This window comes from Carcharhinus amblyrhynchos, chromosome 4 (assembly GCF_965287045.1).
Source record: "Carcharhinus amblyrhynchos chromosome 4, sCarAmb.v2.hapA, whole genome shotgun sequence".
Taxonomy (NCBI): domain Eukaryota; kingdom Metazoa; phylum Chordata; class Chondrichthyes; order Carcharhiniformes; family Carcharhinidae; genus Carcharhinus; species Carcharhinus amblyrhynchos.
Window position 1 is genome coordinate 10173743 of NC_137327.1, and position 23827 is coordinate 10197569.

Sequence of the window (23827 nt, forward strand, 5' to 3'; positions counted from 1 at the left end):
TCTTGCATTGTGTATGATGCACTGAACTTTTTCAAGCAAAGAAAGGAACTCATTTCAGAATGGATTTCTGTATAACAAGGCCTGGGACTGTGGCTAAGGAAAAAAAACAGTTACTGCCGTAATGTGTGGGACATTTTATATATATATATATTAAGTGGTGTGTTGATTCGCAGAATGGTATATAAGTTTATTAAACGTGGGCTAAAACCCTTTCCATGTGTTTTGGGTTAACTGTGTAACTCGCCATGCAGCTGAATACTTCAATGAGTTCTCACTGTGTGCGTGTGTGTGTGTGTGTTTGGATGTCATCTAATTTAATTACACTTCATAGTATATTTAAAGCAAAGCATATCTGTATATTTCTACCGGCTGTAAAGGCGAAGTTAAGGCATGTTGTGTACATTATAAGAGGTAGGTCAATTTTGTAGCAAATAGTACTCTCCCCCTCCCCCCACCCCCCATGTATGTAAAGGCTAATGCACTAAGGTAAGATGATTTTGTTTTAACAAATCAGTGTGATTGTTTTTGATGGACAATGGATGGGGAAAACATCTCGGAATGAATTTACAGAGGCGTTACTGCAATGGTCTCCGACCGCAAATAAATATTTTTCTTGTTTATAAAACAAAGTTGATCTTTCTGCAGCTTGCTCTTTGCACCCTGGAAAGCGGAAGGTGAGCGTTGAATGGCCCTTCACTTTTATCATCAGACCGCATTTCCAAGTAAAGTCTTGTTAAAGGGGAGGAGCCCGTCTTTAATCTCATGTGTGTGTGTGTGTGTGTGTGTGTGTGTGGAGTGCTTTAGGTTGACATTTTCACGGCGCGGTATGGTTTCTTCCCCCATGCCTGAAGTATTGGCACTGAATAGCAATGAAATGTTTTATAGATATATCCACACGCACATATATCTATATACACACACGTGTATATATTATATAATAAGCAAGTGGAAATAAATGCAAGAAAAATAAATTTAGAATTCTAAAAAAAAGTTATGCATGAAAACTACAACTGGCTTCACAGTGCAAAGTGATCAGGAGTTTGGCTGTAGCACACAACTGGGTTGGTTCCACGTTATGTCACAATATCTTAGGCAGTCAACAGACAGGTTCGGCGTTTCCACAGATTATGTGTTCGATTTAGGCTAGAGTTAGTGATACTTTGTGATATCGCCATTTTCTAGGGTGGATTGCCCTTGTTACGTGTGTGGCTGCCTGTATATGTGTATGCCAGTATGTCCGTATGTATGTCTGTCTGTATGTGTATGCCCTTGTGTGTATGTCTGTATGTGTGCGTGCATGTGTGTGCATTTATATGCATGTGCGTGTCTGTGAATGTATGTGTCTTATGTGTGTCTGTCTGTATGTGTGCGTGCTGTATGTGTGTGTGCCTGTATGTATGTGTATATCTTTATGTGTGGGTGAATGTACCTGTGAGTGTTGTATGTATATACACACAGACATCCACACATATGTGTGTGTGTCTATCTGTATGTTCATGTGTATGCCTGTGTGATTGTATATCTGTAAGTATATGTGTATGTATCTACCAGCATGTCTGTGCTTGTGTCCGGTTTTCTCATTTTAAGTTCACATAAACTAGCCACAATAAAATTTGAAATCTGGTGGGAATTTAATGCTTTCTTTTGACTTTCACAAAAAATCTTAAATTCTTGACAAGGCACCTGTGAGTTTAACTCACGTGTGTTGCCTTGCAGTTCTCTGTCCTAATTCCTTTGGCCACCTCTTATTAAAGTTGTTGTTTAACAATTTATTGGGGGTGAGGATATATGCGCATTTGATGGGTTCTGTAGATAACTAAAACCCGGGAACACCTGGCAATGGTTATCATTGATAATATTGGGGGCATGGAAGGTTTCACGCTTTGTTATCCTGCTCCAACCAGCCAGATGAGTTTCTCAGTCCCTGACCTATCGGATCTTTGTTGGTCCAAAATGTTCATTTCAATATCAAAAATTCTATTGACTCAGAGATCAAAACACGAGCTCCCCACTGGTAAAGGTAGATGATTCAAAATAGCAAGAAAAAGACTAAACTTTTTTAAAAAAACAAATCTCGGTTGCACGAAATTCACAAAATCTTTGTCCTTTTGCAAATGCTGCTGCAGAGTTAGCTGGGAGGATTTTTTTTTCAAAGTGTCCTTTTGGGGAAAATGCATGTGTACATTTCCAGTGAAGGATTGTTGGTTTGTGTGGGGGGGGAGGCGGGGGAAGGGGGCTATTGTGTTGTTCATTATGTACCGTGAGGGTGACATTCTAACAATTTTACTGAAGTCATTCTGCCCGTGAAAGAGAAAAAAAATCCGATAACTGCGCACAGAAGGCATACCCCAAACGTGTGGGGCTGCGTGCCCTTCAAGAAAATGCGAATTGGCGACAAAATGGACACATGCACGCGTAAACTTAGTTGACCATCAGATGTCATGTCGAGTGCTGAGTTTATTATACATTATAAAATGCCTATAAAACGTCAACAATAAAACACTTTTAATATATAACCCATAATGGTCATCTGTCAGACCGTTGCGACGAGCGAATTGTGCCTTTATTTACCCTGCAATACCAATTCTTAGCGACCAATCTCACGGCCGCCTCATAAGATTATTACACTGTCAGACCCGAGTGTTTGGGAGGCTGAATATTGAGGGGCTCATGGAGGAAAAATATATATATTTTAGCTGGCGAGTTTCTCGACCAGGTAGTGGCGGATATTTCTGTAAAACTTTACAGCGAGAACACACGCCGTCAAAAGGAAACGGCACTCATTCCATTTTGAACACTGTCAGGCACAGGTAAATTACAGGTTGATATTATCTCCCTTACATAACAGGCCGTTATCGATCGCTGGGAAGGTCACCAATTGCAAACACAATCGCTTCAGGTTAAAGCGTGCTAAAGGTTAAATCGAGACAAATATATCAATCAGGCCTTCGAATTGGAAATGTGAAGAAAAAAACGAGCGGCTTAACTCTTTGGGATCTGTCTGTTGTACAATTCCAGGGGAGAGCCAGAGAGACAGATCATCTGGCGAGTTAGGGATTTTCTTGTTCGGTGTTGACTGTTCGGTTTGTCAACTAGCCGAGCGCTAGCCACGCTTTGAGCATTGCACAGTGAAAGCAAAACTTAATTAGTCAAAGGGTGAACTTGCACATGTGTTTTTTTAAACCATCGGCCTATTTTTGCCCGTGTATAAATGTTTATCGCATTTTGTTTGTCGCCACGATGGGGGCCCCCATCACCAGCGACGCTTTTAAATCTATGACTGCGGCAGCTGAAAGTTTATTGATGTGAAACAATACGTAAATATTATCAGATGTGTCTGTGTGATGTCTGGCTAACATCCATGATAGGAAGTGATGTTTTGTGTGACTGTAGGAAGACAAGCCATTTCAGCAGAGTCTGTCGGGACAACACTGACGCTAAAGAGAGCCCATAAGAGTTACAGGCAGGAGTATTTCAGATCCTACATGCACGAGGGGGATAATACACAAATTTGCCCCTGGGTTTGAAATGGGAGTTTTGTCAAAATGTGACCCTTTAGCATCTTGCCTGCAGTGAGATGTGTGATAATGCATTTTTCTTTTACATCCTCAGTATTAACTATGGTCATTAATAATCCGAATGATTTATGTTGTAGCTTGATTCTCGTATCAAACCCTTAGCGTTTCCGTTGCTAGACACGAGGAATTTACAAGGGCATATTTCTTCAAAGGCGCTGGGTCCAATTCTAGGACAGGAAGTCCACGGTGCTTTTCAAGAGTAGTTGCCGATTTACTTCACCGAGTCTCCCTTTAGACGTCGCAGCCCCTGCAAATGTCAAACCTCAAGAAGTGAAAATAAGATCGGCGCAGCATCTAGCAGAGATTAGATCGGCCTCACGTGTTCGGGCTGGTGGTATTTGAGAGTGCAGATTAAAAGGTGAATTGGAGGCATTGTTTGAGTTATTCGTTGCATAGCATTGTGCAGTAATTCCTCCCACCCCCCCCCCCCCCCCACCCCCCACCACCCCCCGCTCAGGCATTCATTCCTTAGCTGGAAGTCTGATTTCCATCAGGCCAGGGAAGAATTAAACGGCACGGCTTTTTGGGTCAGAAGGCTAGGAGGCGTTCTGTTACTGAAATGTGAGAGCGACCCGCTTTAGACTGGGAAAGTGCAGCGGGCAATGAAACTGCGTGGAGAGATACAAGTGTCAAGAAAAGGCAGTTCAGTCTTGCAGTTCAACCTTTCGGTTCTTTCTCTCGCAAACGCACACACACTGACTTACTTTCTCTCGCACACACACCTACTTTCTCTCAGAGTAGCTCTACCTTTCAGACCGTTACTTTGAGCCTCGAGACGCCTCTTTCGGCTCAATTGCCCGCCTTCCTCCGTACTCTTGCTGTATACATCATCTCAGATATAGAGTCACAAACACATGTCTCTCTCACACACACAGAGATCCTACTACATATAGATAACATTATGCAGCCTACGTTAAAATATATAGGCAGAAATGCAAGCTGTCGATAAACTGGTAGAATTCCATGTTAGAATAGAACCCGCAGTTTAGCGCTTGATTTTATTGCCCCACACTTGACATACTAATGCATAAATAGTTCTTAGAAAGAGACATTCAATTTGACACCCCCCTTCCCTAATTGTCACTCTTTTTTTCTCTCCCCCTTCAATCAGATAACCAATTCCTATTTGAAAGTTACATTCCACACCACTTCAACTCGTTGTGTCAAAAAAGAAATCTCCCCTCCACCCACCACCCCACTCTCCGTCAACCTCTGATATAATATGCAGCAAATTAAAGCGCATTTTCCTCTTTCCTACGTCTGCTCCTTTTTAATATTTCTATTACAATCATCATTACCAAAAAAAATGTAATTTTTCTTTCTCTAACCAACTGGCTAATGAATCAGTCCCGATGCCTGCAGCTCACCAACTAGGTTGGATCTTAATTACTCAGACCAAACCTAAAAGCAGCAGACATCTGCCTCGGAGAAGTTGACATTGGGAAGTTGATGCTGCGCAAGGTTTGGGGGTGAAATGGGGATAACCGCAGTTTCAACAACCGCTTTAAAACTATTTGAGAAAGGGGAGAAAAAAAAGATATTGTACTTGTTAGTAAATCTGCAACTGGTTTAGAAATCCGTGGCAAAGAAAGGCACATGCAAAAAATAGCTGAGAATTTCTAATGAGATGGAATATAAAGGTGTATTTAAACTTTAGACATCTGTATTTAGTCGCTGCAAACACATGAATCTTAGTCCTAAGATTTAGCCCAGGTTTTGGTCATGTTTTCTGTGTGTTTTTGTCTGTATCTGTGTGTGTGTGTGTGTGTGTGTGTGCGGGTGCTGTGCGTATATGTGTATGTGTGTATGTCTGTGTGTGTGTGCGTGCGTCTGTGTGTATGTCTGTGTGTGTCTGTGTGTGTATCTTTGTGTGGGTCTGTGTGTGTATGTGTGTGTCTGTGTTGCAATGTCTGTCACATTCTTTCAGAATGTGCGTGTAATTGAGAAAGATCTAAAAACACCTTTCCAGGATAGCTCATACTTCAATATGGACCCAAATAAACAAATTTAAACTGTAAACGTGGCCAAACAAGAAAGGGTTAAAATTGGGCCTCGAATTTGGTCCTGGGGACACTTTTTAACTCTTTGAAAATCAGCCGCAAGTTGTTAAGTGACGAAAGGTTGGGTTGAACACGCGGCTGTGCCAATTATGAAGCCGTTTAAAGTATTTGTGAAGATAACAGGCAATAGCTCCAGCAGTACAATAACTGTCCTTACACTACAATACCTACAATACCTCGCCATTCTCCCCCTGCAAAGATTGCAACCACTGACAGTATGCAAAGGTTGAGTTGTCGATGGAGGAACATTAACACCCAGATGCCAGTCACATCAAATAGCCCCTGAAGCTTACACTTACTGAAAGATCCACCTCCCCCCCCCCCCCCACCCCCGCTCCAATTCCACAATCACAAAGATGCATTAAATATTCCAGACAGTGGGGAAGAAGTGGGGCCAGTGACCAGGGAGATTAGCCCTTCCAATAATTTCCATTCTCTCTGAACCCCCTTCACTGATTTTCCCCAAGGCTATTTTTTTTTAAAAAAACTTGTAGTTGGAAAGCTAGTTAAGATGAATTGGATAGGGTTATTCCGGTTCTACAAGGAAGCCCAAACTAATCTACTTAAAACACGCTGTGACATCCTGCACACTGGACATTCTGCCCGCACCTCACTCGCATACCTCACCACCAATTCTTGATACCTCGACTGAGTTTTTCTGTTATTCTCCGGCGACCCTGCAAGCCTCCCAGTCTGTACCCGGGACTGTTGAAAGTTGGGGACGGAGGTGAGGAGGAGGGGGGGTGGTGTATATTCTAAATCGGCTCGAATCATGAGAGGGAATCTGGTGGAACACATCTGCAACTTGACATCAGATCACATTGCTTACTGGACCCAACTGCCTGGAAGTGATTGGGAGCCGCCAGGCGGGAATTTCATTGATTTGATCAGTGGAAGGGGTATATCTGGGCATATTTCGGTGAGGTTATGGAGAACAAATCGATTGGCAAACATGCAAGCGATCCTGGGAGAACTCCCCATCCTTGCCCATCTTTTGATAAAGCTGCTTTGGAAGCATTTTAAAAAGAAAAGATCATGGAGATTCGTTGGGCCTATCTAACGACCTACCTCGTGGCATGTGATTGGGCCAAGTTTAAACTCATTTCTGCACTCCCCCCCCCCCCTCCCCACCACCACCACCACTACTAGCACCCCCCTCGCTTCCTCCGTCAAAGTGCAGGGTTTTGCACCTACACAGGATGTAGTGCAGGAGCCAGCTGTACAGCCTGATGTCCTAGAGTAATTTGGGGAGAAAGTTATCTGACACAGTGCCCGCCGCTGTGCTCTTGCCAATAACATAAGCAAGTGCAACCTTTATCAAGACCTTTGTTATACCCTTAATAAAGACCTCTATTACACCCAAGCTGGGAATCAGACCAAACAAAAGCAGAACGCAGGATGGACGGATGAGTGGGTTGGCGGAGAATGAACATTCTCCAGGCTGCCAGGCGCCCGCTACCAATCTCCAAAGGATTATTGCAAGGGGGCACAGGGGAATTCTTGGGACATATTTCGCCCTCTTGCACTGGCACGCTTCTGAGTACGCACGGCCCAGGAACTGTCACACTTGCTGTCACCGAAGAGTGACAATTGTTTTCAGATCTGCGCCCTGGCGTGGTCTTGGTTGGCCAATTTGCAAAGCCTGCTTCCAACTTGAACACTTTCGATGTCTAATAATTCACTGAGAGCACAAAATAGATTCAGAAACGTCAAATGAGCAGTGCTGTGTGTGGAAGAGGGGGAGGGGGTTTGGAACCAAACGTTCGCAGTGCAGACTCGGCACAGCATGAACTCGGGGGCGTTCCCCTTGCTGCTGACTCGAACCTTTTCAAGGTTAACGCGGGGGAAACCTATACCCTGATGTACATCAGCCAGGTTCCTACATTTCATCAATTGTATTTGCTTATGTTCTATTCGATTCACCACCTGGTAGATGTGCCTTCGCCGTGAAGACAGCCCGCAAAAAAAATGTTACATTCGATCAATCAATGAATTTCACCTTGACTACATAATGTAAGTGATATGAAGATGCACCAGATTGGAACGAGACAGACACCAATGTTGTACCTGGTGCATTTATAATGTTCAAAGTGGAAATTCTCGCTTGTGAGATCGCCTCCTTTTACACCACACCTGCTGTTACATACCTCATTGCCTCAAAAGCTCCCGAGGGCGTGAAAGGCACTATATAAATGCAAATGTATTTTGTTTCCTCTTTTTTCTAACACATGTTCACAGCCCAATCCGGAGGCTGGCCCGAGACAGGCTTTGGGTACCGCAGACACAGACTTCAAGCCAAAACCAAATCATGAAAGATTTATTTTATGAAAGAGGATCACAATAGGTAATGAAGGCGAATGCACAGCGTGTCAGTCAGCATCGCAAAGGGATGCGGCACAGTGGCGTAGTGGTTAGCACAGCTGCCTCACAGCGCCAGGAACCCAGGTTCGATTCCTGGCTTGGGTCACTGTCTGTGCAGAATCTGCACGTTCTTCCCGTGTTAGCGTGGGTTTCCTCCAGGTGCGCTGGTTTCTTCCCACAATCTGGTTAAGTACATTGGCCATGTGAAATTCTCCCTCAGTGTACCTGAACAGATGCCAGGGTATGGCAACTAGGGGATTTGTACAGTAACTTCATTGCAGTGTTAATGTAAGCTTATGGCACTAATAAATAAACGTTAGAAAGGTAAATGGTATTTCCGATATACACTGGTGGTGAAAAATATTAAAATTCACATTGTGTGTGATGGTGTCATCACAGAATTGTTAGGGCGAAGAAGGAAACCATTTGGCCTATCGTGTTTGCACAACTCTCTAAACGAGCATCATGACTTCGTGCCTTTCGCCCATACCCCTGCACAGTGTTTCCATTCAAGAAACTATCTGATGCCTTCTTGAATATCTCAATTGAATCTGTCTCCACAATTCTTCCAGGCAGTGCATTCCAGACCCAAACCACTCCTTGTGTGAAAAGGCTTTTTCCTCACCCCACCATTAGAAGATAGCATTCGGTCAACATTCTGTGACACCCAGTTCACTGAACACTCAGTTCAGTCTGATGCTAAATGGTCCCAAGGCCGTCACCCGCACTCCAGTGAAGTTTATTTAATTAGTATGACAAGTAGGCTCACATTAACACTGCAATGAAGTTAATGTGAAAATCCCCCAGTCACCACACCCCGATGCCTGTTTGGGTACACCGAGGTGAAATTAGCATGGCCAATCCACCTAACACACACATCTTTAGGCTGTGGGAGAAAACCAGAGCTCTGGAGGAACCCCAGGCAGACACGGGGAGAACGTGCAGTCTCCATATAAACAGTGACCCAAGTTTGGAACCAAACCCGGGTCCCTGGCGCTGTGAGGCAGCAGTGTTAACCACTGTGCCCGTGAAGTTAACATAGAGAGAACATAATCAACCAGTTAATTCAATGCATTCCTTACAATAAGCACCACGGGTAGACATTTTAAAATGGCGCCTTGCCTCAGGATGTGTTTGTGTGTGAGTGGAATGGAGTTTCAATTCATTTCCCGTTGGATAGCCTTGCTTTACATTCATCCTCCGCCTCGCTAGTTCACCTCCAGCCGATCTCACCACCATCTGATGGTTGAAGGGTTTCATTCCATTGCAGGGATATGCGAAGTGCATTTTGGGCCCGTTTGGTGTACCACGTCCCACATTCTTTGACCATTCTCTTCAAGGACTGAATAAGTTTATTCCCGCTGGGGTGCGATGCAGAAGGAAAGAAAGTTCAGAAAGGGAAAAATAATGAACTAATTGATAGTGCAGAGCACGATTGGTAAAGTCAAAGGAAAGTCTTCCCTCGACTTCAGAGTAAGAATTCAAAAGCCAAACGAGATCACTTCAGCAATGAATGGAGAGGCCGTGTTTCTTTTTATCTCTAGATTCTGATCGAGTCCATAAATTAGATTCATTCCAACACTCTTGTTCGGAACCACACATAGAACCATGTCACTCTCTTGAAGAAGTCTTAACACTGTGTCCTTGGACAAGTGTGCCCGGTTCTCATCTCATTCCTGCCCTCGGTCCCCGCGACCGTCATCTCCCAGTCTTTCCAGAGAGGGAAGGAAAGAAACGGTTCCCTCCCCACCAAAACAATTTTTTTTAAAAAACTGCCCCAGATTGTCCAAATGCAATGAACATGAGTCCGGTTGATGATTTCAAATCACCTTTGTTGCTTCCAATCTGATGGCGAAGCAATGGAGAGGTGTCGGGTCAGTTCGAGTAACTTCTGTGTGCTGTAAAACCGGCACTGATGCACCAAGGACATTCACTTTGGCATCATTTCCTGTGTACTATTGGTGCAGCGTGCAAGTCGCTGTCATATTAGAAGTGGCTGGCGGCGGCGTCTAATTGGGCAAACCGCCTCACAAAGTCGCGAGTTATCAATATTACCCGAATTTACTTTCGTTACAGTTTGATTGGGTGCCAATAACTGGAGCTGGCACAGCGGCAGTGGTATAATGGCACATTGATAACTGGACTGCAAGCACGGGTCAAAAGTGCAGTCAGTGACAAATAACCAATGGTTTGCACACCTCCCTGATCTGGAAACACGTCGCCCCGTTGTTTCATCGTTGCGGGGTCAAAATCCCTGATTTCCCCTTTTTGCCAAACCAGCAGATGGGATGCAATGGTCTAAAAAAGGCGGCCCACCACCACCTTCTCCAGGGCGCTTACAGATGAGCAGTAACTGCTGGCCTGGCCGGCGACGCTTGCATCCAGTGAATGTATCAAAAAATATTAACTTCCAAAATGTGTTCAGGAGAATGAATAGGAGTGGAAAATGACTGGGTCCGTGTAGATGGTACATATTATGTTTCAATACTTTTCACAGTCTGACCCACCTCCCTCCGCAATTTGTTCTTTGTTTGTTTCTCTTCTTCCTCTCTATTCTATAATATACCTCTTTTGTTTATTCTCTTTCTTCCCTTTGATGTGCACACAGGATATTCAGACAATGATATATTTATTCTGGAACAAATTGTCCATTCTGGTTGGGTAACTGTTCCAGGAGAAATCTGAATTCACCTGATCGCTGCGCCAGATCTGGGGAAATATTTGGCGTTTGCGCTTTTTTAAAACTCTCTCGCTCTCTCTCTCTCTCTCTCTGCAATCCAAAACCGCACCGTGGCCCCGCTGACTTATTTTTTCGCCCTGAACTGCTGGTCTGCTACAGGGTACGTGTCAAATCCCCATTTAAATTGTGGTTGAAAAATAAAAATGTACACACATTAACCGCCGGGGCATTCAAATAAGGACATTAACACACACGCACGCACACACACAGTTAACGAGTTTGTTCTACAACATAAAGCATTGGGGCAGGGAGGGGTGGGGGGCGGTGGTGGGTTCTGCTAATGGGAAGTGAGCGATGCGCCAAAACTGCATACTTTCAAATGTCACTCCACCCACGTCGGCGGCCGCAACAGGCGACCAGCAGCGTGGGTTTCACGGCTGTTCGAGATCAGAAACCGGGAGAAGGGAGGGGAACCATGTCGGTCAACAAATCCGAGAATTGTCGCATCACCACGGCTTACCAGAAGATACGGAGGTGACAGGTGCGACAAGAGTGGAAACACTTCTTTCAACCCAGCACTGTCGCTTTAGTAATACTGAAACTACGGAGAAATCGGCGGGGCATGCGTGTCCCGCAAGGTTAAGAGGGAGCTGCTGCGAGTTTTTTTCTGTTTGCACCCGGGTTCAACACAACCTGATCACATTGTCAGATGCATCCCCACCCCGATGGAAACCCAGACGCTCTTAACAGTCCCACCGATACTTGGAATGGCCCCCAGCACGAGTTTCTAATTGTAAATCCAAAGCAGAGGGCTAGCATTTATATAATACCTTTCACGACCTCAGAACTTCCCAGAGCGATTCGCAGACAAACGAATTTCTTCTCAATAACTAGTTACACTTGGAATGCACAACCAAGTGACGGTGGGAAGGTGGGCAGTTTATGAAATGGTTGGAAGAGGAGTTGCTTTGTGTGTTCCTGTATCTAAGCTAGCTCCTACTATCAATTCTCAATTAATTTATAGAATCCTTACAGCACAGGAGGAGGCCATTCGGCCATCCAATCCATACCGACCACAATCTCATCCAGGCCCTATTCCCGTAACCTCCATTTATGCTGCTAATCCCCCTGACACTAGGGTCAATTTAACAATCTAGCCAATCAACCTAACCCGCACATCTTTGGATTGTGGGAGGAAACTGGGACATCCGGACGGAGGAAACCCACGCAGACACGGGGAGAAAGTGCAAACTCCACACAGGCGGTGACCCGAGGCTGGAATTGAACCCGGGTCCCTGGCGCTGTGAGGCAGCAGTGCTAACCACTGTGCCACCGTGCTCTCACACTTTCCAAGGAGATGGATAAGCCAAGCTCTCTGTCTCAAAGAAATGGGCACTGTGGTTAGCACTGCTGCCTCACAACGCCAGGGACTTGGGCTCCACTCCCGGTTTGGGTCACTGTCTGTGTGGAGTTTGCTCGTTCTCCTTGTGTCTGCGTGGGTTTCCTCCCACAGTTCTAAAGTTAGGTGGATTGGCCATGCTAATTTGCCCCTTAGTATCTCAAGATGTGTAGGTTAGGTAGATTAGTGGGATGAATGCATGGGATTACACGGATAGAGCCCGGGGAAGGTGCTCCTTCGGAGGGTCAGTGCAGACTTGATGGGCCGAATGGTCTCCTTTTTGCACTGTAGGGATTCTATGAAAAGAGTTCTGTTATTTTACTGGGCACATGACCAGTTTAACTCGGAGTGGTTCCCTCGCTGGCCCACACATCCTGCCCAATATTCACATTCACTATGATGTGGGCTGCCTCGCCTGAAAAACTGGCGAAAACAGATTCAGTAGCAACTTTCAGAAGGAGTTTGCACACGAAAAGAAAGTTTTAGCAGAACCCATCAGCGCCCCCCACCCCTCCCTGCCCCAATGCTTTATGTTGTGGGGTAAGAGCAGGGGCGGAGGGTGAACCGGATGGCTTGTTCAAAGAGTTAGCACAGGCACGATGGGCCGCATGGCCCTTCCCCTTCTGCGCTCTGTGATTGCTATGACGTTTATTTAAGTCCAAAGTCAGAAATGAGCCCTTCGTTCCCCCCGGGACTGGACGGTGCTGAGCGCACTGGTCAGCGAGAGCTTCTGGTGAGGTTTCTGCAGTTGAGAGTTTGACCCTTGCAGAGAAAATCGAAGACGGAAAGAAGGCAGCACCCCACACCACAGGGATGAAGCAGCGTGTCATTCGTTGCCGTGTAGGACAGGCAACGCGTGGCTTGTAGGACAGAGCAAGACGCGGGACTCTGTGTCTGTACAGGGCAAACTGAAGTCAACACTTTAAAAGTCGTCCCACAGAAGCCAACTAAAATCAAAATAGCAAATTTACTGACATATTCACGCTTCGGTTTTACAGCCCAATGCAAAGCAACTGAGAGAAATGAATTTGGAGAGATAGACTGACAGGTCAGAACGAAACAATCACATCACGGATGCGTGAGAGAGAAATCTTAGAAATTGCTTTGCTCACAAGTGACTCCAAAGCCAACTAAGGGACCAATAGTCGGCATTGTCAATCCGGCTTTACGGATAGGTAGCTATGATGAGCTATTTAAAACAGGGAGCCGATAAATAGAAACCTGTAAAAGAGACCTGCTTGACATTCTGTGTCGTTTTCTCTCACCTTCTCTGAGGTCAGGGCATGTTAACATTGAGCAGGACAGCAGGGCAGCACGATTAGAACATACTTCTCAGTCACTGGGATGCCTCAATAACTCTCATCCAGATATTCAGAACAAATAGATCCGGGGTATTTCTGGGGGGAAAAAAGAGGAAGTTATGATTTTGTATTTTTGTTTGGAATTGCGAGGTGTCTCTGTGTGCGTGTATTTTTTTGTTTTCTCTGTATGTGAATATTTGCGTCAGTGGGTGGTGTGTCAGTGTAATTGTGTTTGTCTAAGTGCAGTTTTGTCGAAGTGTTTTTGTGTCTGTGTGTATGTATATTTTGTGTGTCCGTCAGTTCTTTTGTGTGAGTGTAACTATGTGTGTCACCTGTGTACTTTATGCCAGTGTCTGTCTCAGTGTGTGCTTGTGTTTGCATGTATGTGTCAGTCTGTGTGTATGTCAACGTGTGTGCGCTTGTCTGTATTTGTATGCCTGTGCCTGTAAGTGATGTGTGCATGTGTTTGTATGTATGTATGCGTGTGTCTATGTCAATGTGTGTTTTGTTTGTGTGTCAGTTTGTGTGTATGTCAATGTGTGTGCTTGTATGTGTGTGTATGCCTGTACCTGTATGTGATATGTGTATATGTTTGTATGTACGTTTGTGTGCCATGTTGTGTGTGTGTGTATTTTTGTGCCTATATTTGGCTGCATGTGTCACTATGTATATGTTTGCATATATGTGTCAGTATATGTATTTGTGTCTGTGTTTCTTTGAGTGTCATTGTGTCTATGTGGGTTCCGGTGTGCCTGTGTCAATGTGTGTGGCTCTGTGTATGTGTACGTGTGGCTGTGTGTATGTGTCACTGTGTGTTTGTTTCTGTGTGTGACTATTTTTATGCCAATGTATGAGCCTGTGTCAACATGTTGGTGGTTGTGCATGCGTCAGTGTGTGTGTTTGTGTCAACATGTGTTGCGGTAATGCATGTGTCAATGTGTTTCTGTGTATATGTCACTGTGTGTGAGTCTGTGTCGGTGTTTGTCTGTATCAGTGTGTGTCTGCTTGTCTGTGTATTTTAGCCTATGTTGCCAGGATATTTATTTCATAGAATGTATTGGTTTTTATTACATTTTTTAAAAAACTCACTGTATTTACGAACAAACGCTATGGAAGTTATGTCAGCTCCGTAATGTTCACGATGATCGATCTCAAGCAGGTCAGGCGATGAAAACAAAACAGGTCAAGAGACACAAAGAATAGTTAGCAAAACGACCTGAAATAAAGTAACGTTTGACCGCGGAATATTAAATAAAACCAAAACAATATATTCATTTATTTCTGTCGAAAAAACTGAAAATGTCTCCGAAAGATTTTCAAGTTCCCTTAGACACTGACTGCAGGTACATTTTGCCAACAAAATGTGTTTTCATCTGTGTGTGACTGTGTGAGTATGTCTGTCTGTCTGTGTCTCTGTTTGTTTCTGTGTATGAGAAAATTTGTCTGTGTGCGTCTGTATGTGAATCTGTCGGTTTCTGTGCGTGTGAAAGAGAGTGTCTGCGTGTGTATGTCTGTGTGTGTAAGTCTGTTACTGTACGTGAGAGAGTATGTCTGTGTGTGTGTGTGTGTTTCTGTCGGTGTGTCTGCGTGTGTGTGTATGTCTGTCGGTGTGTATGTCTGTGTTTCTGGTCTGTGTGTGATTCTGTCTGTGTGCCTGTGTGTGTGTGTGTGTGTATGCGTGTGTCTGTGCGTCTGTGTATGTGTGCTTCTGTGCATATCTGTGTGTGTTGTACGAAGTAGAAAATCAGCAGAAACATTTTTGACTGCTTTTGTAAGGTTGTGGGCAGTGGGTAACAGAACTCCAAACGGCTCTTGCCATTGCGGCTTGAGGATTTTTAACGAGGCGGAAAGTTCCGTTCCGCGTATGAAGTTGCTGCAGCCTTGGCGATGCGAGAGAGTGACACCTTTCTCCATGCGGATCTAACAATGCAAATCCCCTCATTTCCATGAGAACTGCGGGCAGCGACAGGGAGGTGGGGACATGAGCTGAGCGACCACGTCGAAAAAAAAACATTTTGCTGAGAATAGATGGGGATTGTGAAACTTATGTGATTTCCAGAAACAAACAGCGGGGGAGAATGAAGATGATCAGAGCTGTGACTGTAGGAGTGTGGCCGGGTATTGTGTAGCGAGTGGTCTCTTATTGTGATTTATGTGAAATGAGTTCAGGCTTGTTTTCTGTTTCTTTCGATCGATTTAATCTCTCCCCCACCCCCTCTCTCCCTCCTACACCAAACCCTTCACCTCCCCGAGTAATATCGTTGCTGGAAAGATGAGGCAGGGTAGTTTAGAGAACTTGAAACAATAAAAGCTGTCCATCCATTCATCTCCATCTTGGGGGAGATTTATGATTTCTATAGTGGGCGATGGGACATCCTGAAGCGTTTTAGGCCATAGGAAATGGGGGAACAGGAGGAAGCCATTCAACCCTTCGAGCCAGCTGCGCCATTTATATATAAAAAATCACAGCTGATCCAACACTCCCTCAGTCCACTCTCCTGCCTTACAGTCCAGAAGGTGAGCACCGTTGTAAGGTGGGAACTGCTGCCGCCGCTTTGTGTACAACTGGACCCCACAAAGAGTAGGCGGGAGCAGCTTTGGGGTTGAGTGCCTTGGTCTGGAAAAATAAAGTGGCACTCCGGACAGTGCGGCTCGCACTCAGTGCTGTATTGAAGTGTCAGCCGGCGTTCAAGTCCCTCCAGTGCAACTGGGACTTACAACCTCCTGACTCATAGGGGGCATAAAGCTGGTTCTTCGATCAGAACTACCAGATTCTGGAAGTCATCACATTGATATACCATTCAAACCAAAACAAAAAATCACGAAGTGAATACACTCTGGCAATTTTAGACGTTTTGGAACGGTGGGATGTGTCACATTTAACTCCACAGTGAGGGAATTTCACAGTAACTTCATTGCAGCGTTTATGTAAGCCTTACTTGTGACTAATAACTAAACTGCGGTGTCTGATGACTGCAGACGGTCCCGCTAAGGTAACTACACTGTCACTAATGCTCCCATAGAGATGGATTTTGCAGCGGTCATTTCAGTAGTTGCCAATGCAACAGAACAACAGACAATCTGACCAAAACTATGCGGCAAACCTTCCCAAGTGTGTACTGGACGCAATGGTGTCAGATTCGTGAATGGGGCAACCCCTAAACAAAAACTGCAAAATACGGATTTAAAAAGGCACAATAATCGGGAAGAATGTATATAAATACAATATTGATGTGTGTTGTTAATGTAGTAAAATTGTTCATTTTTGTAATATACTCGCGATATATGGTGATAATCTGAAGTGTGCAGTGGGCTGGGTTAGATTAAGGCGGCGACAGCAAAATCCCTCTCGGATCTAAATTTAGCCACTGAGGGAGGATATGGGGACCGTAACTTACCTTGCAACTGACCTCAGATGTCGGGTCTCATTCGGTAAGGAGTGTATTACTGAATGGTGGTACCCAATTCTTCCATGCGCATAATGTGTAACCAGACCTGGCCGGGATTAATATCGAATTGGCCAATCCGACATAGAATGAAAGGGGTCACTTTCCCGAAGCGCATCGCGGACCAGACAGTACCTGAAACACACCAGACACTTTAAACCAGTCCACCCTCACCTGTTTCCTTCAAAGATCTCACGCAGATATTAACCTGTCCCTTCTTTTGCAAGTGCTGGCGGGCCTGTGTAATTAGTCTATCTAATCCTCCACTAACTGCTTGCCTGTGCTTTGTTTCTAACTAATAACGGGAACAGCGGGGGAGGGTTGTGGATTGAGATGCACGTTTGAGAGCGAGGGTGGGAATCATGTCTGGCTCTGGTTGCAGCAGAGGCCATTAACAGCAAATTCATTTCGCAACATTGAGGCTGCCGGTCCTTTTGGTTCAGGTGAGGATCGGCGGGGGGGAGGTTTGGAACAGCGAAACTTAACATCCTGCCAGTGAGACGGTCATCCGCTTAACCGGGTGAAAGTAAAAGGGAGGCAAGTTGTGAATGTAGAGTACCTGACTGCGCAGGGCAAGATGCCCATTCTCTAGCCGCTCCCCCCCCACCCCCCAAACTCCTTTATTTATTTCCAGGAGTTGCACTTTGTCAATGGAAGCGCACACTGAGATTGATTGTAACAGATTGTGCACAGCGTTGTGATTAGGCGCTAACGCGCCCATTCCGATGTGGATATGCCGGCGTTATCCACATCATGACTACTATCGACACCGCAAACTGCCGGATCCAAGTGGAGAGGATCTCCAAGAAGATTGCGCATATCGACGCGCCCATTCCGTTCAGGGCGATAATAAACCCTCTTCACCTTACTGACAGAATAACGATGCCTTTTTTCAGACATGGACTTCAAACATATCACAGCCACGTTGTGCGTGTTCTTTTGTGGAACCAAGGGAGTTTCTCCATCATCGCCCCAGAGCACTGAGTATGAAGCCTCACTGAAATCAGCAGTTTTCGGCTTAAGCCAGTAGGACAATTGATTACGTTATAGACGCCCAATCTGCTGCAGTGTGATTTAGAAAATACATATTTTAACGACAGCTTATTCATTTATAGAAGCGTGTCGCTGAAACGCAAAATAACTTCGCATCTTGAGTGTTTCTTTGGTTTAGTAAATGTGGTTTGTAAGATAATCTTCCCCTTTTATACATCACAAACATTAGGAGTCCATGCTGTGAATGCATCTTCTGAAATGAGCGCCAGTGAGTTAACAGTTCACGGTCTACACTGAATGGGAAAATTAAATCCGGTTGCGATGACTGGTTCATAGGCACCCTACTGACGTCACCAGGCAATGTCAAACCAAGCAAGCAAGATGTTATTCCAAAAAAAAGTGGGACTAATTGTTTAATGCCCCGCCGGTGACATCGACCTTCACTTGGAGTTTTGAAAGGCTAAACGTCTTACTATCGATTGTTAGAAATATCACCCCATAATATATTCAATTATCATCACATTTCGCGGGGCAGGACGTATCCGCCGGCCATGATCTATCCACGCCCAAAGTTCGAAGACATTTGATAGCTTCACCTCAAGGCGAATTATCAATATCCTTCGCGAATCACATCATGAATTGATGTCCGATTACATTCCTTATCCAGTGAGAACACAGAGGATCTCCAGTTACAGCAATTAACCCTATGAATAATCATTAGTGCTATTGTCCATGTATGAATATATTAACATTGATTTAACAGGTAAACCCTCTTAATCCATTTTGTAATCCCTGCATCCGATTTACCCTTCACCATTGAGTCTTTACTTTTCCCATCGTGAACATTTGAGTACCAAATTCCCCGGCTTTCTCTCTCCATAATTTAACTTCCGATGTTGATTGCAATTCACGGTCGAGCTCTTACCGTTAGCTTTGTACACCTGACGCTATAATTTCTTGCATCAATGCACTTCAGAGGTGAAGGTTCCTCAATAATGCAGCAACACATCAGGGATGGCTGGTAAACTGGCCAGACCGTGGATTGCGTTTATGCCGTCGCGCTCTTCAGTCACGAAGACTGCGGGCCGCTGGTCAATTAGCAGCACAGGGTAATCTCCATTGCTATTCTCTCTCCACTGATGCTGTCAGACCTGCTGAGATTTTCCAGCATTTTCTGTTTTTATCATCCTTTATCATTGTTGTGAGTCCCGTTCCTTGCAATTTCTTCCAACGGCGTCTCGTTGTGAACATGACTTAGAATGGAGAATTGGGGGAAATGGTTTTGCTCCACGGTGCAAACAATGGCAGGGACATCATTCATTTGGCGGAACCCCATTCTGAGATGCGGGCCACGTTCTGATAGTATTTTCGTGCCATTCAAAAAAACATGGCATGTTAGCATTCTTCCTGAAGTAAGTAGTTGTTTTAACTCGCCATGCTGCTCCCATGCCCACAAATCCATCATTGGTCTGCTTTAATAGAACATAGAATCTCTACAGTGCAGAAGGCGGCAATTTGGCCCATCAAGCCTGTACTGATAACAATCCCATCCAGGCCCTTTCTGGTAACCCCATGCATTTACTTTGCTAATCCCCCTGACAGTAAGGGACAATTTAGCATGGCCTATCATCCTAATCCACACATCTCTGGACTGTGGGAGGAAACCGGAGCACCTGAAGTAAACCTACACAGACATGGGAAGAATGTGCAAACTGTACACAGGCAACAACCTGAGGCCAAAATTGAACCTGGGTCCCTGGCACTGTGAGGCAGCAGTGCTAACCACTGTGCCACCATGCTGTAATGTTCCAATGAAGCTCAATACGAACTGCAGGAACAACACCTCATCTTCCAATGAGGCATTTCACAAGCTTTTGGGCTTAACATTGATTACAATAACTTCTGACCATGAACTCTGTCCTTCATTTTGAATTTTTCCCCTAATCGCCTCTCCAGCAATATAATTTGACATTCATTTTACCTTCACAGGGTGTTGACCCTTATTCAGCTATTTATACATAACCCACACTACCTGCCCTTCTGCCAAGATTAGCACCTTCCTTTGTCAGTAACCCTCCCTGTGTCTTGGATCCATGATACTTTTTACAATCTGTCCTGAGCTCCCATGTATCCTTGACCTGCTATTCTGCTCCATCTTTTCCACACACCCCCATTCCAACTACATAACTCATCACTTTTCTGCCCCTCTTCAAGTCTGAAAAAGAATCATATAGACTCAAAACATGGACTGTGCTTCTCTCTCTGCAAATGCTGCCAGACCGGATGAATCTTTCCAGCACTTTCTGTTTTTAGGTCATAATATTGACAGGACAAATCTGTACTCTCATATAGCTTTCTAGGATAATATCTAAAATTAAAACATAAAATGTTCAGAAGGTCAGGTAGCATCAGTGGAAGGAAACAGAGTTAATGTTTCAGGTTGAACATTTTACACTAAAGCTAGTATATCCTAGAGACAGAACAATTATTGAGTCAGAGAGAAGGGAGAGAGGTGAAAAGCATAAAATGAGAAGTGTAGGGGTGCAAAATCCCGACACACTCGTGGCTGTACCATTTCTGTTCCAGTGCGAAGTAACCACTGCTGCTATCAATCATTGAGAAGGAATTACTGAAATAAAAGCAGGGCAACATCTCAACGGACTTCAAAGCCGATACATCAATGAAATGGCAAAAGGATATCATAGTAGCACATCATAAATTAATATTTAGATTCTCCACCATGTGTAGGAGTTAACCTAACGGGATTAAAAACAATTCACACCATGAACTTTAATTCTCCTATCCCCTGATCAAGGATGGAACACCAATCACAAACTCAAGGCGAAACACGCACTCAACTCCAGTCACACACTCAACCCCAGTCACACACTCAACTCCAGTCACACACTCAACTCCAGTCACACACTCAACTCCAGTCACACACTCAACCCCAGTCACACACTCAACCCCAGTCACACACTCAACCCCAGTCACACACTCAACCCCAGTCACACACTCAACCCCAGTCACACACTCAACCCCAGTCACACACTCAACCCCAGTCACACACTCAACCCCAGTCACACACTCAACTCCAGTCACACACTCAACTCCAATCGCACTCTCAACTCCAATCGCACTCTCAACTCCAATCACACACTCAACTCCAATCACACACTCAACTCCAATCACACACTCAACTCCAAGCACAAATTTAATCCCAATCACACACTCAACTCCAGTCACAGGCATGACAACAATCACAAACTCAACTCCAAACACAGACTCAACTCCAATACAATCACAACTCCAATCACACACTCAACACCAATCATAACCTCAACCCCAATCACAAACTCACCTCCAATCACACACTCAACTCCAATCACATTCTAAATTCCAATCACACACTCAACTCCATCACACACTCAATTCAATGACGCACAACTCCAATCATGCATTCAACTCCAATCGTGCACACAACTCCAGTCACACACTCAACTCCAATCACACACACAACTACAATCAATTCTGAAATCCAATCATACAATCAACTCCATTCACAAACTCACTCCAGTCACAAACTCTACACTATTCACGCACCCAACTCCATTCACATTCTCAACTCCAATCTCACACTCAACTCCAATCACACATTCAAATCCAAAACACTCAGCTCCGATTACAAATTCAAATCAAAACACAAATCAATAACACTCAACTCCAATCACAGACTCAACTCCCATCACAGACTCAACTCCCATCACAGACTCAACTCCCATCACAAACTCTACTCCAATAACAAACTCCACTCCAATTGCACATTTAACCACAAACACATACTCAACTTCCATCACAAACTCAACTCCAAACACATGCTCAACTCCAATCGCAAACTCAACTCCAATCGCAAACTCAACTCCAATCGCAAACTCAACTCCAATCGCAAACTCAACTCCAATCGCAAACTCAACTCCAATCGCAAACTCAACTCCAATCGCAAACTCAACTCCAATCGCAAACTCAACTCCAATCGCAAACTCAACTCCAATCGCAAACTCAACTCCAATCGCAAACTCAACTCCAATCGCAAACTCAACTCCAATCGCAAACTCAACTCCAATCGCAAACTCAACTCCAATCGCAAACTCAACTCCAATCGCACACTCAACTCCAATCGCAAACTCAGCTGCAATCGCAAACTCAGCTGCAATCGCAAACTCAACTGCAATCGCAAACTCAACTGCAATCGCAAACTCAACTCTAATCGCAAACTCAGCTGCAATCGCAAACTCAACTGCAATCGCAAACTCAACTGCAATCGCAAACTCAACTCCAATCGCACACTCAACTCCAATCGCACACTCAACTCCAATCGCACACTCAACTCCAATCGCACACTCAACTCCAATCGCAAACTCAACTCCAATCACACACTCAACTCCAATCACACACTCAACTCCAATTGCACACACAACTGCAGTCACATTCTCAATTCCAATCACAACTCAATGCCAATCACATTCTGACCTCCAATCAAATTCTGATCTCCAATCACACACTCAACTGCAATTACAAACTCAACTCCAAACACATACTGAACTCCCATCACCAGTTTATCTCAAATCATATGCTAAACTCCAATTGCATGCTCAACTCCAATCACAAACTCAACCCCAAACACACAGTCAACTCCCATCATACACTCAACTCCAAACACACACACAACTCCAATCACACCCACAACTCTTATCATACACTCCATTCCAATCACACTCTCAACTCCAACCACAAACCCAACTCCAAATACACACTCGACTCCAATCACAAACTTAACTCCAATCACAAACCCAACTCCAATCACACATTCAACACCAATCACACACTCAACTCCAATCAGACACTCAACACCAATCAAAGATCAACTCCAATCACATTCTCAACTCCAATCACAAACTGAACTCCAATCACAGACTGAACTCCAATCACAAACTGAACTCCAATCACAGACTGAACTCCAATCATGCACTCCACTCCAATCATACATTCAACCCCAAACACACACTCCACTCCAATCACATATTCAAATCCAACCACAAACTCAACTCCAATCACACCCCACTCCAATCACATATTCAACTCCAATCACATTCTCAATTCCAATCACAAACTCATTTCCAATCACATTCCTACCTCCAATCAAATTCTCAACTCCAATAACTTTCTCAAACCCAATCATAAACTCAACTCGAATCACGCATTCAACTCCAGTCACAAGCTGAACTCCAAATACACACTCAACACCAACCACAAACCCAACTCCAATCACAAAGTCAACACATTCTGAACTTCAATCACACACTCAACTCCAACCACACACACTGAACTCCAATCACACACTAAAAACCAATCACACACTCAACCCCAATCACACATTCAACAATCACACATTCAACCCCAATCACACACTAAACCCCAATCACAAACTCAACTGCAGTGACACACTCAGCTCCAATCACACACTCAACCCCAATCACATACTCAACTGCAGTGACACACTCGACTCCAGTCACAAACTCAACTCCAAACACAAAATTCCAGACACTCAACTCCAATAACACACTCAACCCCAATCACAAACTCAACTGCAGTGACACATTCAACTCCAGTCACAAACTCAACTCCAATCGTAAACTCAACTCCAATCACACACGCAACTCCAATCACAAACTCAAATCCAAACACACACTCAACTCCAATCACAAACTCAATTTCAATCACAAACTCAACTCCAATTACAAACTCAATTCCAATTACAAACTCAACTTCAATCATATTCTCAGCTCCAGTCAGAAACTCAACTCCAAACACAGGTTCAACTTCAATCACAAACACAGCTACAATTACACATTCAACCCCAAACATACACTCAACCCCAAACATACACTCAACTCCAAACATACACTCAACTCCAATCAATCAACTCCAACCACACACTCAGCTCCAAAC

At 44.5% G+C, this 23827-nt stretch overlaps 1 protein-coding gene across 3 annotated transcripts in view; it reads left to right on the top strand.

Annotated features, from left to right (window-relative positions):
- mafa (MAF bZIP transcription factor a) overlaps window positions 1–23827 on the top strand; it is a 387413-nt gene that overhangs the window by 1945 nt on the left and 361641 nt on the right. The window lies entirely within an intron of this gene.